Genomic DNA, 13,253 nt, shown 5'->3' with positions numbered 1-13,253 from the left:
CTGTTCTAAAATTAATTTAAGGGGCCTTTGGCTGATGCAGTTGGTGGAGAAGGGGAGTCTTGATTTCAGGGTTTTACCTTTGAGCCCCGCGTTGGGTGTAGGATTACTTAAATATTAAATCTTAAAAAAATAAATAAATTAAATTAATCTGAGATTTTTGATCATCAAGACAGTATAAAGAATTCAAAATGATTTTGGGGAGATGAAACTTAATTCAAGTTTCCCCATCAGAGCTATATATGCCAATAACATAACTAGAATGGCTGTCAATAAGGCCTTTTTTCCAACTCTCATGTTATTTAACATATTCCTATTTTCTCTTTTGGTTTTACTATTTCAATCAACCTTTATTTACTGTGATAGTCAACTCAATCTATGTCTGTGTCAACATTATACTTTAGTGTGTTTTGTTTATGTTACATAATCTGTTAGGTCCCTTAAACCACACGACAGACACAGAGATATCTTGCTCTTTGGGGGAAGTAGACTTGCACAGGGTGTGAAGAATAGGACTCCCTCATTTTTGTAAGGACAGACTTTCTCTATGAAGCATATAGATGATATTTCTAAAGAGTTACCAAAAGCATTGTATATGTATGTGAGTTAGAAATATGGTTTCTCACTCAACCTTTCATGATTCAGTTGCCTCCCTTGATGTACTCTTTGCACAAGACAGTAAAAATGTGGACAGGAAGTAGTTCCATACTGAAGCTCAGCATATACCAAAATATAGATTTTTCTGCCTTTGTATACTCGAGAGATACTGCTTTTGTCAGTGTCTAGGGAGTTTAGGTGAGTATATAACACCAGCTTAACTTGTAATAGTTATTCCTGACAAATGTTAGCTCTCTGTAACCCCCACTTTCAGGACCTGGTGCTTTAATGCAATTCTAGGGCTGCTTAGAACTCTAGCATTATGTCTCCTATTAAGGCAAAGAACTCCTCCATGAGCCTGACCTCATTATTTCTGTAAAACAAACATATCCTAGGGTCTTTCCCTTCAAGACTCTGCCCTGATCCATGGCTCAAGACACTAATGGGCGATTGATATCTGACAAACTTTCGGGAAACATAACTGCTTTAAGCAAGATGGGTTTAGATGACCTTACTGGTGGGATATTAAGGGTATGACAAGCTATAGCGAGTTTTAAAAATTTGATAGTGGATATTTAGTGCCCTCTAAATTATAATTCATAAATCAACTATGCATATGCTGGCCTTGTTAGAACTTGCAGAATAGATACCGCAAAAACACATAAAGTGACAAACTCAGCCATCAAACTTAAGCCTGTTGATAATATGTTAATTATATTGGTTCTCTAGAGCCCTGTATCCATGCATTCTATTAAAGACATATGATGACAGGCAGTGGTAAATGATTTATAATCCTTAGTGTGCTCAGCCCTATGCAAAATACTTATTCTGTAGAACAATTAGAAAGAATTACCCCCAGTCCCCGCAAAAAAAAAAAAAAAAACATTTTAAACTGAGTCAGATCATGTTACATGAAGGCCATGTGGCTAGAGCAAAATGTACAGACTTCTAAAAATTTACTTTTTATTTTTTTAATTTTTTGCAGACTTCTAAAAATTTTTACTAGAAAATCACTAATGATCTCCTGATTGTTCAACCTTATCACGGTTTTTGATCACCTGTGATCAGGAGGTTATATGGAACAAAATGACTTTTGATTTACTGCTGTGGCTGGGTGGGTGTGGCTGGGCGTAGATGTCTTGTGTGCTGGGCCAGTGCCCTAAAGGAGCCCATTACAGAAGATCACATGAGATAAAGTAGCTAAAACTTGTAAAGCTTTTATCACAATGTCTGGATCATGGTAAACACTCAATAAATGTATAAATTTTAGATTTTATTTTATTTTGTTTTGAGTAGGCTCAAGGCCCAGCACAGAGCCCAGTGTGGGACTTGAACTCACGACCCTGAGATCAAGAGCTGAGCTGAGATCAAGAGTTGGACACTCAACTAACTGAGCCACCCATGAATCCGTGAATTTTAGATTTTAAAAAATGTTTCTCACAACATATAGCATATGAACTTGGACTTGAAGGATGGCAATAGTTCAATAAACTTATTCTACTGTATTTGCATATAACAGACCCTCACTAAATGATTCACACATAAATCTATGCTAGTTAGGACACCACTAGTCTCTGTCATAAACACATTTCAAGGTTTCAGAGATTTTCCTAAGAAAGTTTATTTTCTTGTATACATACCAATCCAATGCAGGTGTTCTTGATTGGCATGTGAATTTTCTCCATGTGGTTATTGAGGGACCCAGTCTCCTGCTACCTTCTGATGATGCTGTCTCTTGGGGCCCGAGTCTTCATTCAGCAGACAGATAGAGTGAGGAGAGAGAACTTACATTCACTCTTAATTGTTTGGAAGCAGCATGTACCATTGCTACCATTACATTGTCAAGAACTGGTCAGATGGCCTCTTTATATACAAAGAACTTGAAAAAAATTGTCCTGGCTGGACAATTGATTCTCAGGACAACTCTACACTCTATGGAAAAGGGTGCAGACATTTTTGGTGACCCACTCGGTCATTTCTGCCATAAGAGTATTGTAGAAAGTTCCCAGAATATAAACTGCTAAGTCTGAAGAAGTGGAAATATATTTGTGTTGACTCACATAACTGAACCTCATTCAACACTTCTATGTGATTGTAGCAGTGCTCTAACTTGATGTTTTAAAAGTTGCACGGAATGGATGTTAGTACCGTTTCACGAAGTAACACCTACTCTAGGTGGATCGGTCGCTAATATATTTTAAGGATCTATGTTGTTCTTTGATGTTTTTTTGAATCCTTTTTTATGTTATGAAGCCCTGCTGGTAAGCTTCATGGCTACTAAACATATAGGCTTGGGGTTTGACTGGGGAGAAAATCAAATAATTTATTTTTGTTAAAGTTCAGCCTTGGTCATCTATGTCATTAGATCAGACTCCCAGAAGCTTATCTCTACCTCTGTTTCCTCTAGGCTAGATTATACAAATCCCTGCTTGCTGGCCACTGAATAAATTGCTCTTTGAACTTGCATTTTTTTTTTTATGTTCATCTGCTATTCTATCTTATGTGGAGAAGCCATATTTTGCTACCATTATTTTATATCATTATTACTGCTATGTGCTACACTTTGAGTGAATAACATAATTTGAAGTTTCTATTATCAGAATAATATGCATATTTATTCAAATAAATAAAATATTTCAAGAAAAAAATGACACTAAAATGAGCCCCCAAACTCATATTTTATTTCTTATCCAATGAACAACCCGAGTTGAGTTATTTCCTGGGTTTAATGGGCATATGTGTCTGACATCTTTCCTAATTTTCTTACATAGATGTTATATCAACAATGATGCATTCTAACCAATTCTTTTTTTTTTTTAAGTTTTTATTTAAATTCCAGTTAGTGAACATACAGTGTAATATTAGTTTCAGGTGTACAATATAGTGATTCAGCACTTACATACAACACCACTGCTCCATTCTAACTAATTCTTAAAAAGGACAGCCTATAGTGTAAACATAAGGAATTAAGAAAAAAAAAAAACAACTAGTTTTATTTGTATGCAATATGGAATCATTGACTTTATTAAGTCATAACCTGTACTCACTCTCAAATTATTATTGTTAATGCATTTTTCCTGATTCCTAATATTGAGGATTTTTATCCCCATCACATACTCTGTTCTATGCAAGAGAGCAGTGGCAATGATGCCTTAGAAATAGTTGAATAGTTCTCTGGATGACTTCTGAATAAAAAACTAAAAGAAGTATGTTTAAAGAATATGAGGAATCAAGATGTGTGTGAGAGTTGGGGATGGTGGGGTATAACGTACTGAGTCCAATATTCCATCTACTATCATCCAGTTTTATCATGTTAGCAGATGGGAAAATTGGACCCCATTTACCGTCTCCTTTTATTAAATGGTGAAATAACCACTTAGAAGAGGAGAAATGCAAACTAGTAGGGTACTCAGTTCTGATGCTCCACTGGGGTTGGTAGTCTAGTCAAGAGATGTGAATGCCACATTCACTGTCTGTGACCAGCTGATGTCACATTTAGTGCCACACCTTCCCTTGCCTCCTGGACTGGGGAGAAAACCTAAGCTTGGCAAGTAGTTTTCTTGATGACTTCAAAGCTGGTTAAAGAATTAATGTTAATTGTTATAGTTAATTTTATGTGTCATTTTGGCTGGTCCATGGTGGCCAGGTATTTGGTCAAATTATTCTGGTTGTTTCTGTGAAAGAATGTTTGGATGAGATTAGCATTTAAGCAGGTAGACTGAGTAAAGCAGATTACTCTCCATAAATTGGGTAGGTATCTTCCAGTCAGTTGGAGGCTTTAATAGAACAAAGACTTAACTCCTCTAAAGTAGAGGGATTTCTGTCAGAAGACTGACTTTGAACTTGAACTATAACTTTTCTCTGGGTCTCCAGCCTGCTGACTTACCTCCTCAGATTTTGGACTAACCTTAGTCTCCACAGTCCCATGAGCCAATTCCATATATATATATATATATTTATACAGACACACACTGACATATACCAAACTGGATAGTTAAAACTTTAGTTTTGGTTACTAAGAAGGTAGTTATAGCTTAACTCTATTATATGATATTATTGAGAATTGGTTATTCTGGATTATTGAGCATTTTATTTAACAGAGTATGTGTAACTAGTATGCATTTGCAATCTACATACACATTTTTTTTTCTTTTTGGAATTTAGGTATTTTGTAGAAGTAGTTTATATTTGTAAGTAAAAGTAAACAGTTTTGAAATGAACATGGATATCTATAAATATAATAAACATAATAAATATGAATAACAACAATAAATTAATAAACCTAGTACTAATTGTGACACTCAGTGACCTAACCTCTTTAAGAGAAAAAAGTTAAAAATAGCTATTTTAAAATATTTATAAACTTTCTGTTTTATAAAGTGTTAAAAGCTTGTTTTGCTTCCCTCTCTCTTCCCCCTCCATATATTTATCTGTTTTGCTTCTTAAATTCTACATGTGAGTGAAATCATATGGTATTTGTCTTTCTCTGATTCACTTATTTCACTTAGCATAATACACTCAAACTCCATCCACATTGTTGCAAACGACAAGATTTCATCCGTTTTTTTTTAAATGTTACTCTATTCAATATTTATTTATTTTTGACACAGAGAGAGACAGAGCAGGAACAGGGGAGGGTCAGAGAGAGAGGGAGACAGAATCTGAAGCGGGCTCCAGTCTCTGAGCTGTCAGTCAGCACAGAGCCCTACGCGGGGCTTGAACTCACAGACTGTGAGATCATGACCTGAGCCGAAGTCGGATGCTCAACCGACTGAGCCACCCAGGCGCCCCAAGATTTCATCCTTTCTGATGGCTGAGTAATATTCCAGTGTATATATGCACATCACATCTTCTTTATCCATTCATCAAATAATGGACCTTTGATCTCTTTGTATAACTTGGGTATTGTTGATAGTACTGCTATAAACATTGGGGTTCATGTCTCCCTTTAAATCACTATTTTTGTATCTCTTGGATAAATACCTTGTAGTGTAATTGCTGGGTTGTAGAGTAGCTCCATTTTTTAAAACTTTTTGAGGAACCTCCATAGTGTTTTCCAGAGTGGCTGCACCAGTTTGCATTCTGGTGGATTTTTTTCAACCTAGAGTCTTATGTTTTTCAAGTTTTGAAAATTAAAAAAACAGTATTTCTTTCATCTCCCTCCTTCTTTTCTCCCCACTTATTCTCCCTATCTGAGATTCTTGTTATTTGGATGTTGAATCCCCTGAACTGGCTCCTCAGTTTTTAGTTTAAGTTATTATACCTTACTTTACTTTTTTTTTTTTTTTTTTTTTTTTTTTTTTTTTGGGGGGTATGCATCAAGTTTATTTGTCTTCAAACTCTTAAATTAAATTTTTCATTTCTTCTATTACTATTATTATTATTATTAATATTAGTTTTGCTTTCTGTTTTAGGATATAATAGCTTATTTCTTTGGGGATAGTTTTCATATCCCTGAATATACTCTGTTCTTGAAGTCATTTTTTCTCTTGGTCTGTTGTGGTCTCTGTCTCGTATTTATTTATTTATTTATTTATGCTATGTATTTTAGAGAAAGAGAGAGAGAGAGCACGAGTGGGGGGAGTGGTGGAGGGGTAGAGAAAGAGAGAGGGAGACACAGAATCTGAAGTAGGCTCCAGGCTTTGAGTTGTCAGCACAGAGCCCAACACAGGGCTTGAAGTCATGAACAGTGAGATCATGATCTGAGCTGAATTCAGACAATTGACTGAGCCACCCAGGTGCCCCTATTTATTTATTTTTTAATGTTTATTGTTTTGAGAGAGAGAGAGCATAAAGTAAATTTTCCAGAGAAAATAAACTTTTTTTCCCTGGTGATCTATGTTACTTCCACTTTCCAAATTATGGAGATATAAAATTTCCCATTCACTTTCATACTTGAAGAAGATGCCACCGTTTGATAGGTGGTTTAACTGCTTTGGATTACAGATTGACAATGGAAGAAGGGGCCAATGTCTTAAATTACCCTAAGACAGACTACTGCCTAAGTAGTCACGCAGAATAGGTGAAAATCATATAATTAACTATGTCCAGGCAAGTAGACAAGGTTCATCGGTCAACAGATCAAAGAGTAGCATCATGAAACTTCCAGTTCTACTTCCCTCTTGTGGTAGACATCCCAGCACTTGTGAATATTTATCATGGGCCAGGAATTGGTCAAAAGCATATGGTTCAACCCTGCTCCTCACTGAGGCAGGATAATGATACTTAGATTCATTTAATATTCATTCAACAATTACTTACTGCACACTGACCATGTTTGTACCTGGTACTCTGTGAGGCATTGTTGATAACACTGTAGAGAAAGACACATGGACCCTATCTTCAAAGACTTATGATGTAGTAGCAAAGACAATAACAAGTAAAGTCTTAGGTAGCACATAAAGGCAAAATATAGAATGCTGTCTTATGTATGGCTCCCTAGAAACAACCTGAGATCAGAACACTTGTACAAGTTACTTCTTAAGGGAGTGCACTCAGGGAAAATTGAGAGAGGGAGGCAGGATAACCAGAGAAGAGAGTTAAGCAAGATGTGGTTTCCGCTGGAGACTAGTTTGAGCCTGTGCTTACAGGGCACTCTAGAGTATGAATGATACCAACAAATTGTCCCACACTGAGGAGGTAAGCTTTTTGTAATTCTGACCAGTCAGTCTTTGGGTTAGGGTTTCCAGGTAGAGTGAGGGTGGCAGGAGTGTGGAAGGAGCATATTTTATAATTTATTTGGCTTTTTAAAAAAGTTTTTATTTTGAGAGAGAGAGAAAGCACATGTGAGAGAGAGCATAAGAGGGAGCAAGGGAGAGACAGAGAGAGAGAATGAGAGAGAGAATTCCAAGCAGGCTCTGCGCTGAGCCTCGGGATTGGATCCCAAGACTATGACCTCATGACCTGAGCCAAAATCAAGAATTAGACACTCAACCAACTGAGCTACCCAGGTGCCCCTTTATTTGGCTTTTTTAGTTGAAAAAATATGTAAATATGGTTAAAAAAAACACATTAACTTTTTAAAAAAAGAACAAATAAACACATCGTTTCCCTTTTGCCCTAGCCTATGACTTACCCAGTCTACTTGCAAATATTCTAAAAACCTACATACATATGCAAACATACATATGAGTGTGAATGAATATACTTGTGTATTTCTTTTTTTAAGCATATTAACCATTTAAAGGATAATTTCAGTAGAGTTAAGTATATTCACACCGTTGTGAAATAGATCTTCCAAACTTCTTCACCTTGTAAATCTGAAACTCCATTCCGATTAAACAATTTCCCTTTCTCCTTTTCCCTCAGCCTCTGGTAACCACCATTCCATATGTTTCTATGAATTTGACTATTTTAGATACCTCATATAAGTGGAATCAAAAGTATTTTTTTGTTGTTGTTTCTGGCTTATTTAACTTAGTATAATGTCCTCAAGGTTCATCTATGTGGTATCATGTCATAGGATTTTCTTCTTTTAAGGCTGAAAAATATTCCATTGTATGTGTAGGCAACATCGTGTTTATCCATTCATCCATAGATGGACATTTTAGTGGTTTCCATTTCTTGGCTGTTGCAAATAACCCAGTCATAAATATAGGTGTATAAATATGTCTTTGAGACACTATTTTTGATTTTTTTTTTTTTTTTTTGATATACACCTAGAAGTGGGATTGCTGGATCATGTAGTAGCTCTACTTTTGTTTGAGGAAATTCCACATTGTTTTCCAAAGTGATTGCACCGTTTTACAGTCTCACCAAGAGTACACACAGGTTCCAATTTCTCCACATTCTCATCAGCACTTGTTATTTATTTATTTATTTATTTATTTATTTATTTATTTATTTTATAGGAGCCATCCTAATGGGTGTGAAGTGATGGCTACTTATGTTGAAACATGGGAAATAACTGAGTGGAGGCTGTATCCACATTTATGTGGCTAGTAGGCTTTAGACTTTATTGTAGCATGACCTGTCTGAGCTGTTTTCAGTGAGAAGTCTTTGATGCCAATATGTTTATGTCTTTTCTCATGGTCTAACCATATCCCCCTGAGTACTTTCATCTCGGTCTTAAGTATAGTGATTTACATTTGCCGCTTGTGTCCTGAGGGCCAATATAGGGAAGAGAGATAGTGGTTTCAACATTCAATGCATACATTTTATTTATTGCCCGTTTCCAATTATGTTTGCTGTCTCCATATCCAGGAATCCATACAGCAAACCTCCATTCTTCTGCTGAGTGGTTACTTGTTTGGAAGGAGCTCATGAGATCGAGTAGAGAAATAACTACTTGTACAGACTTTCGTTTAAATCTTTTTAAACTTCATCTTCATTCCTTCTTCCTGGGGTAGTATGGGTGACAATTCCTGTACTTTGTGGGATTCCCCTGTGTAAATTGGATTGTTTCTCCGTTTTTTGTTTTTTTTTTTTTCCACCGTCAACTGTCTTATACCAGTTAAAATAGTTAAAATACATCCAGTTTGATTTCCAGCTCCAAAAATAATGTTATTCTTCTTACATTGTTTACTTTTTTTTGCATATTTATATTTTGTTTATGAATGCCTGTGCTATGAATTTAGTGACTTTTTTAGTGGGGTGGTGGGAGTAGTAACATTGAATTTAAAAAGCCCAGGAGCTTGACAGGATTTTATTAGTGTTGTTCCAACCATTACATCAAAAGTGATTTCAATCTCACTTTTGTGTCACAGAAGACTGATGCCCTGTAGTCCACAAATAGATGGTTATGGTTGTTAAGATTTCCTTGAGTACACAGGGTTGAACTGATCTGAAGACACATGAAACAGATCAGTCTTAGAAAAATTCTCCCTCCCTAACTCTTGCAAATTTCAAATTCTCTTTGCCAGTTCCTTTTGGGTACCTGGTGCCATTGTCTTCTAAGTGTGCCAAGCTTTGGGACTTGGTACCCAGCCAGACCTTTAATCGTATATGTTCTGTCTTTTGATCCTTCCCAGTGCTACTTTCCAAAGATTCCAGTAGGTGCTTAGGGCTATTTAAATAAATGAATCCCACATCGTCTGTTAGTTGGCTCCTGTATTACCAGTTACATACAATATTATAGAGTTAAACGAACCTTTATTTTCATTGACAAACACTAAAACATACTCTTCATGTTGGGTTATCAGGCTCTCATTATAGGATAATAGGACAAATGATGTTTGGCTAGAGACTTTCAAATCACACCCTAAGTATCATAGATCTATCATGTTTATGCTATAGAACCGTCCTATATGTGAAAGTAAATTCCAAACGGGCAGTCACTGAGGAATGTGTATATTTTTTATATTATTTTGTTCACTGATAGAAATGATAATACATGACAGAAAAAAAATTAAGTACAGTAAAAGATTCACCCAGGATCTCATTATTGCCCTTAAATAGGGTTTCTGATTTTCTTTTAAAGTTATAGTCATACAGTAGGTTTCTTTACATTCTAAATTTATTCACTAAACATTATATGTCATGATCATTTCCTTGTTCCTTAGAAGTCTTTATAATCCTAGAATGAAGGCTTTATAATCATAGCAGTAAAATTTTCTGACTGTAACATAATTGATTTAACTATCTTCTCATTATTGATAATTCAAATTGTGTCCAACTATTTCTCTGTTACATAGTATATCAATCAGGGTTCTACCATTAAAATTGACACTACTCTATGTATTTAAAACATAGAGTTTAGTGTTGGAAATTGATCATTCAGGTGGTGGAAGCTTTAAAGAGACAGAGAGTGTTGAGCCATCCCAGAAATTAGCAACAGCAAATTGCCACTTCCACTCCCAGGCTGAAGACAAAGGACAATGGGGTGATGTTAACTAATAAGCCCCAGGGGCTGAAGTCACCCTATTAAAGCTGGAACCATGTTGGAGACTCTGAGGCAGAGGATGGGGCACAGAGAGAAAAACCCGGGCTTCTTCCTTCCTCCTGCCATCCATTTTTCACAGTTAACTCTGGAATATTGTGATTTATGCTAGGAAGTATATATTTGGTTTTCGTCCCCATTTCTGACATAGAGCTCCTAAAACATTTGGAATTTTCTAAGAATGAGAGTTATAAAGGAGTTTTTGTTATGTTAATGATGTGACTATGGCCCCCACCTAAGGATGGGGCTGGTTGCCAAGAGACCCAATTAGGTGATAAGAGGGTTGGTAAATTCAGTCACACCCTGACTTCTGGGGAGTGAAGGGGAATTGGAGGTTGATTTAATCGCCAATGGCCAATGGTTTAATTAATTATGACTACTTAATAAAGCCTCCATAAAAACCCAAAAGGAGAGCTTCTGGATAGGTGGACACAAGAAGGTTCTGGAAGAGTGGCAAGCTTGGAGAGGGCATGGAAGCTCCACACCCCTTCCCCATTCCTTGCCTTATGCATCTCTTACCTCTGGGTGATTGTGAGTTTTATCCCCTTGTAATAAACTGGTAATCTGGTAAGAAAAACATTTCTTTGAGTTCTGTGAACCACTCTAGCAAATTAATTGAAACAGAGGAGAAGGTTGTGAGAAGCTCCAATTTGTAGCCTGTTGGTCAGAAGCTTCCTAGTGATGTCTGAACTGTCAGGGGGTTGAAAAGTGGGAGGCTGGGGTGCCTGGGTGGCTTAGTCGGTTAAGCATCTGACTTCGGCTCAGGTCATGATCTCGCAGTTCATGAGTTCAAGCCCCGCGTCGGGCTCTGTGCTGACAGCTCAGAGCCTGCAGCCTGCTTCGGATTCTGTGTCTCCCTCTGTCTCTGCCCCTCCCCCGCTCATGCTCTCTCTCTCTCTCTCTCTCTCTCTCTCTCTCTGTCTGTCAGAAATAAACATTAAAAAAATTAAAAAAGAAAAGAAAAGTGGGAGGCTAGTTTTGTGGGACTGAGCCTTAAACCTGTGGAATCTGATGCTGCTCCTGGATAGTGTCAGAATTAAGTTAAAAATTTTTTTTTTAAGTTTATTTATTTATTTTGAGAGAGAAAGAGAGAATACAAGCAGGGAAGGGGCAAAAATGAGGGGGAGACAGAAACCCAAGCAGGCTCCATGCTGTCAGTACAGAGCCCAACATGGGGCTTGGTAACACAAATGGTGAGATCATGACTTGAGGGGAGATCAAGAGTTGAATGCTTAACAGACTAAGCCACCCATAATAAAGTTGAATTTTTGGACACGCTGTTGGTGTTTTGAGAATTACTTGTTGGTGTAAGGAACCCCACCCCCACATTGGAATTGGTACCAGGAACCTTAAATAGCCTCCCATTGGCATAATCAGGCTGGCAGCCAGATGAGACTAGAGGCTGAAAGCCCAGGCTGTATCTCAGTCAGGTCCCCTGGGTTACAGAAGTGAACAGGAGCTGTGTGAGGATTAAGACTAAGGAAAATCAGATATGTATAACCAACATATGTAATTTATGCAATTTTTAAAAGACTAAAAATCACTGATTTTCTTCAGTATATTCATTGTCTATAAAGTAAACCTATTCCAAGATATCAAAATAAGATAAGTTCTATTTTTAAAAATGGAACTCTATATTCAGTGCCTGGCCCATAGTAGTAGCTTAATAACTATTTAATGAATAACTGCATGGATAGTTATAAAAATGTTTCCCATTTGTAATTTAAATGATTTTGGTTCTGAGATGTTCACTATTTGTAGTGCCTTTTCAAGCTGCATGCGAACAGGGTCTAGGAAATTGATTCATAAGAGCAATTTCACTTATTTTTTTTCTAGTTTAGGCAGTAGTGGCCTAGTGTATTCATTTATCCTTTTCTTCTTCTAGTGTTACAGAACCTGGTCTGCCCTGGTGGAAGAACCAAGCGGCACTCAGGGATCTTGGAAGGCAGAAGGTTTACTTCACACTGGCGGGCACAGAAGAGATCACTCTCCAGGGGTCTGAGTCCTGAGCTTAAGCAGAGGGAACAATTTATAGTCTGTTACTTCCGCATTCCGCATTAGTAGTAATTTGGCGCTCGTGCGAGTGCACGCGCTCGGCAAGCTGGGTAGGAAGAACTCGGAAAGGGAGTCTTTGGTCAGGGACTGGAATTTCCCTATCAGTCCTGTCGACCATCTTACAACAGATTTTTCCCTGTCATTAGAAATACTATTGGCTTTGTGGCCAAGACTATCTTTTTGAAGTAGTCTGACTCCTTATTGAAAGACCGAAATAGCACATTTATCCACGTCTCTTCTCCAAGTCCTGTTTGTCTTTTTCAGTTACTTCCCAGGATTCCTGAGACCAAATAAGGATCTCCTAGACCCTAGAATAAGGTAGGGATGTTGGAAATATCATATAGCATAATCTTTACAGAGTCATTGTAAAATTGGCAATGAGAAAGATTCAGTGAAACAAAAACGTATTTCCAGAAAGGAAAAGAAACTTCTTTTCTGAGCATACTTATATTTTAAATTATAAAGAATTGTAGGAGATTGTGATTTTGGTTTGTCATAGGTTACTAATGACAGTTAATACTCTTTAAAGGATTTGTTCATTTCTCTTTATAAAAACAATGATTTTCATGGGGCTTACTCTTAGTGCTGCTATTTAAAGTTGCAATATAATACAACCAAATGGATTGAAATGGGGAAAAAACACTCCCCTGGATTCAACGATGATTAGGCTCCCTCATTAATCAACGGCTGTTCAACACTCCTATTGATGCCACTCTGTTGTTTTTAC

The 13,253-nt window shown here is 37.0% G+C and overlaps 1 long non-coding RNA gene across 1 annotated transcript in view; it reads left to right on the top strand.

Moving 5' to 3' along the window:
* LOC125938559 (uncharacterized) overlaps positions 1-12,469 on the top strand; it is a 65,098-nt gene extending 52,629 nt beyond the window's left edge. Inside the window, exon 6 of the long non-coding RNA XR_007462733.1 lies at positions 12,357-12,469. This is a non-coding gene — a long non-coding RNA (uncharacterized LOC125938559). The remainder of the gene's footprint in view (positions 1-12,356) is intronic.
* The last annotated feature ends 784 nt before the right edge of the window (positions 12,470-13,253 follow it).

This window comes from Panthera uncia, assembly GCF_023721935.1.
Source record: "Panthera uncia isolate 11264 chromosome B2 unlocalized genomic scaffold, Puncia_PCG_1.0 HiC_scaffold_24, whole genome shotgun sequence".
In the NCBI taxonomy this organism is placed as follows: Eukaryota; Metazoa; Chordata; class Mammalia; order Carnivora; family Felidae; genus Panthera; species Panthera uncia.
This window is presented reverse-complemented; position numbering and strand designations above follow the sequence as displayed.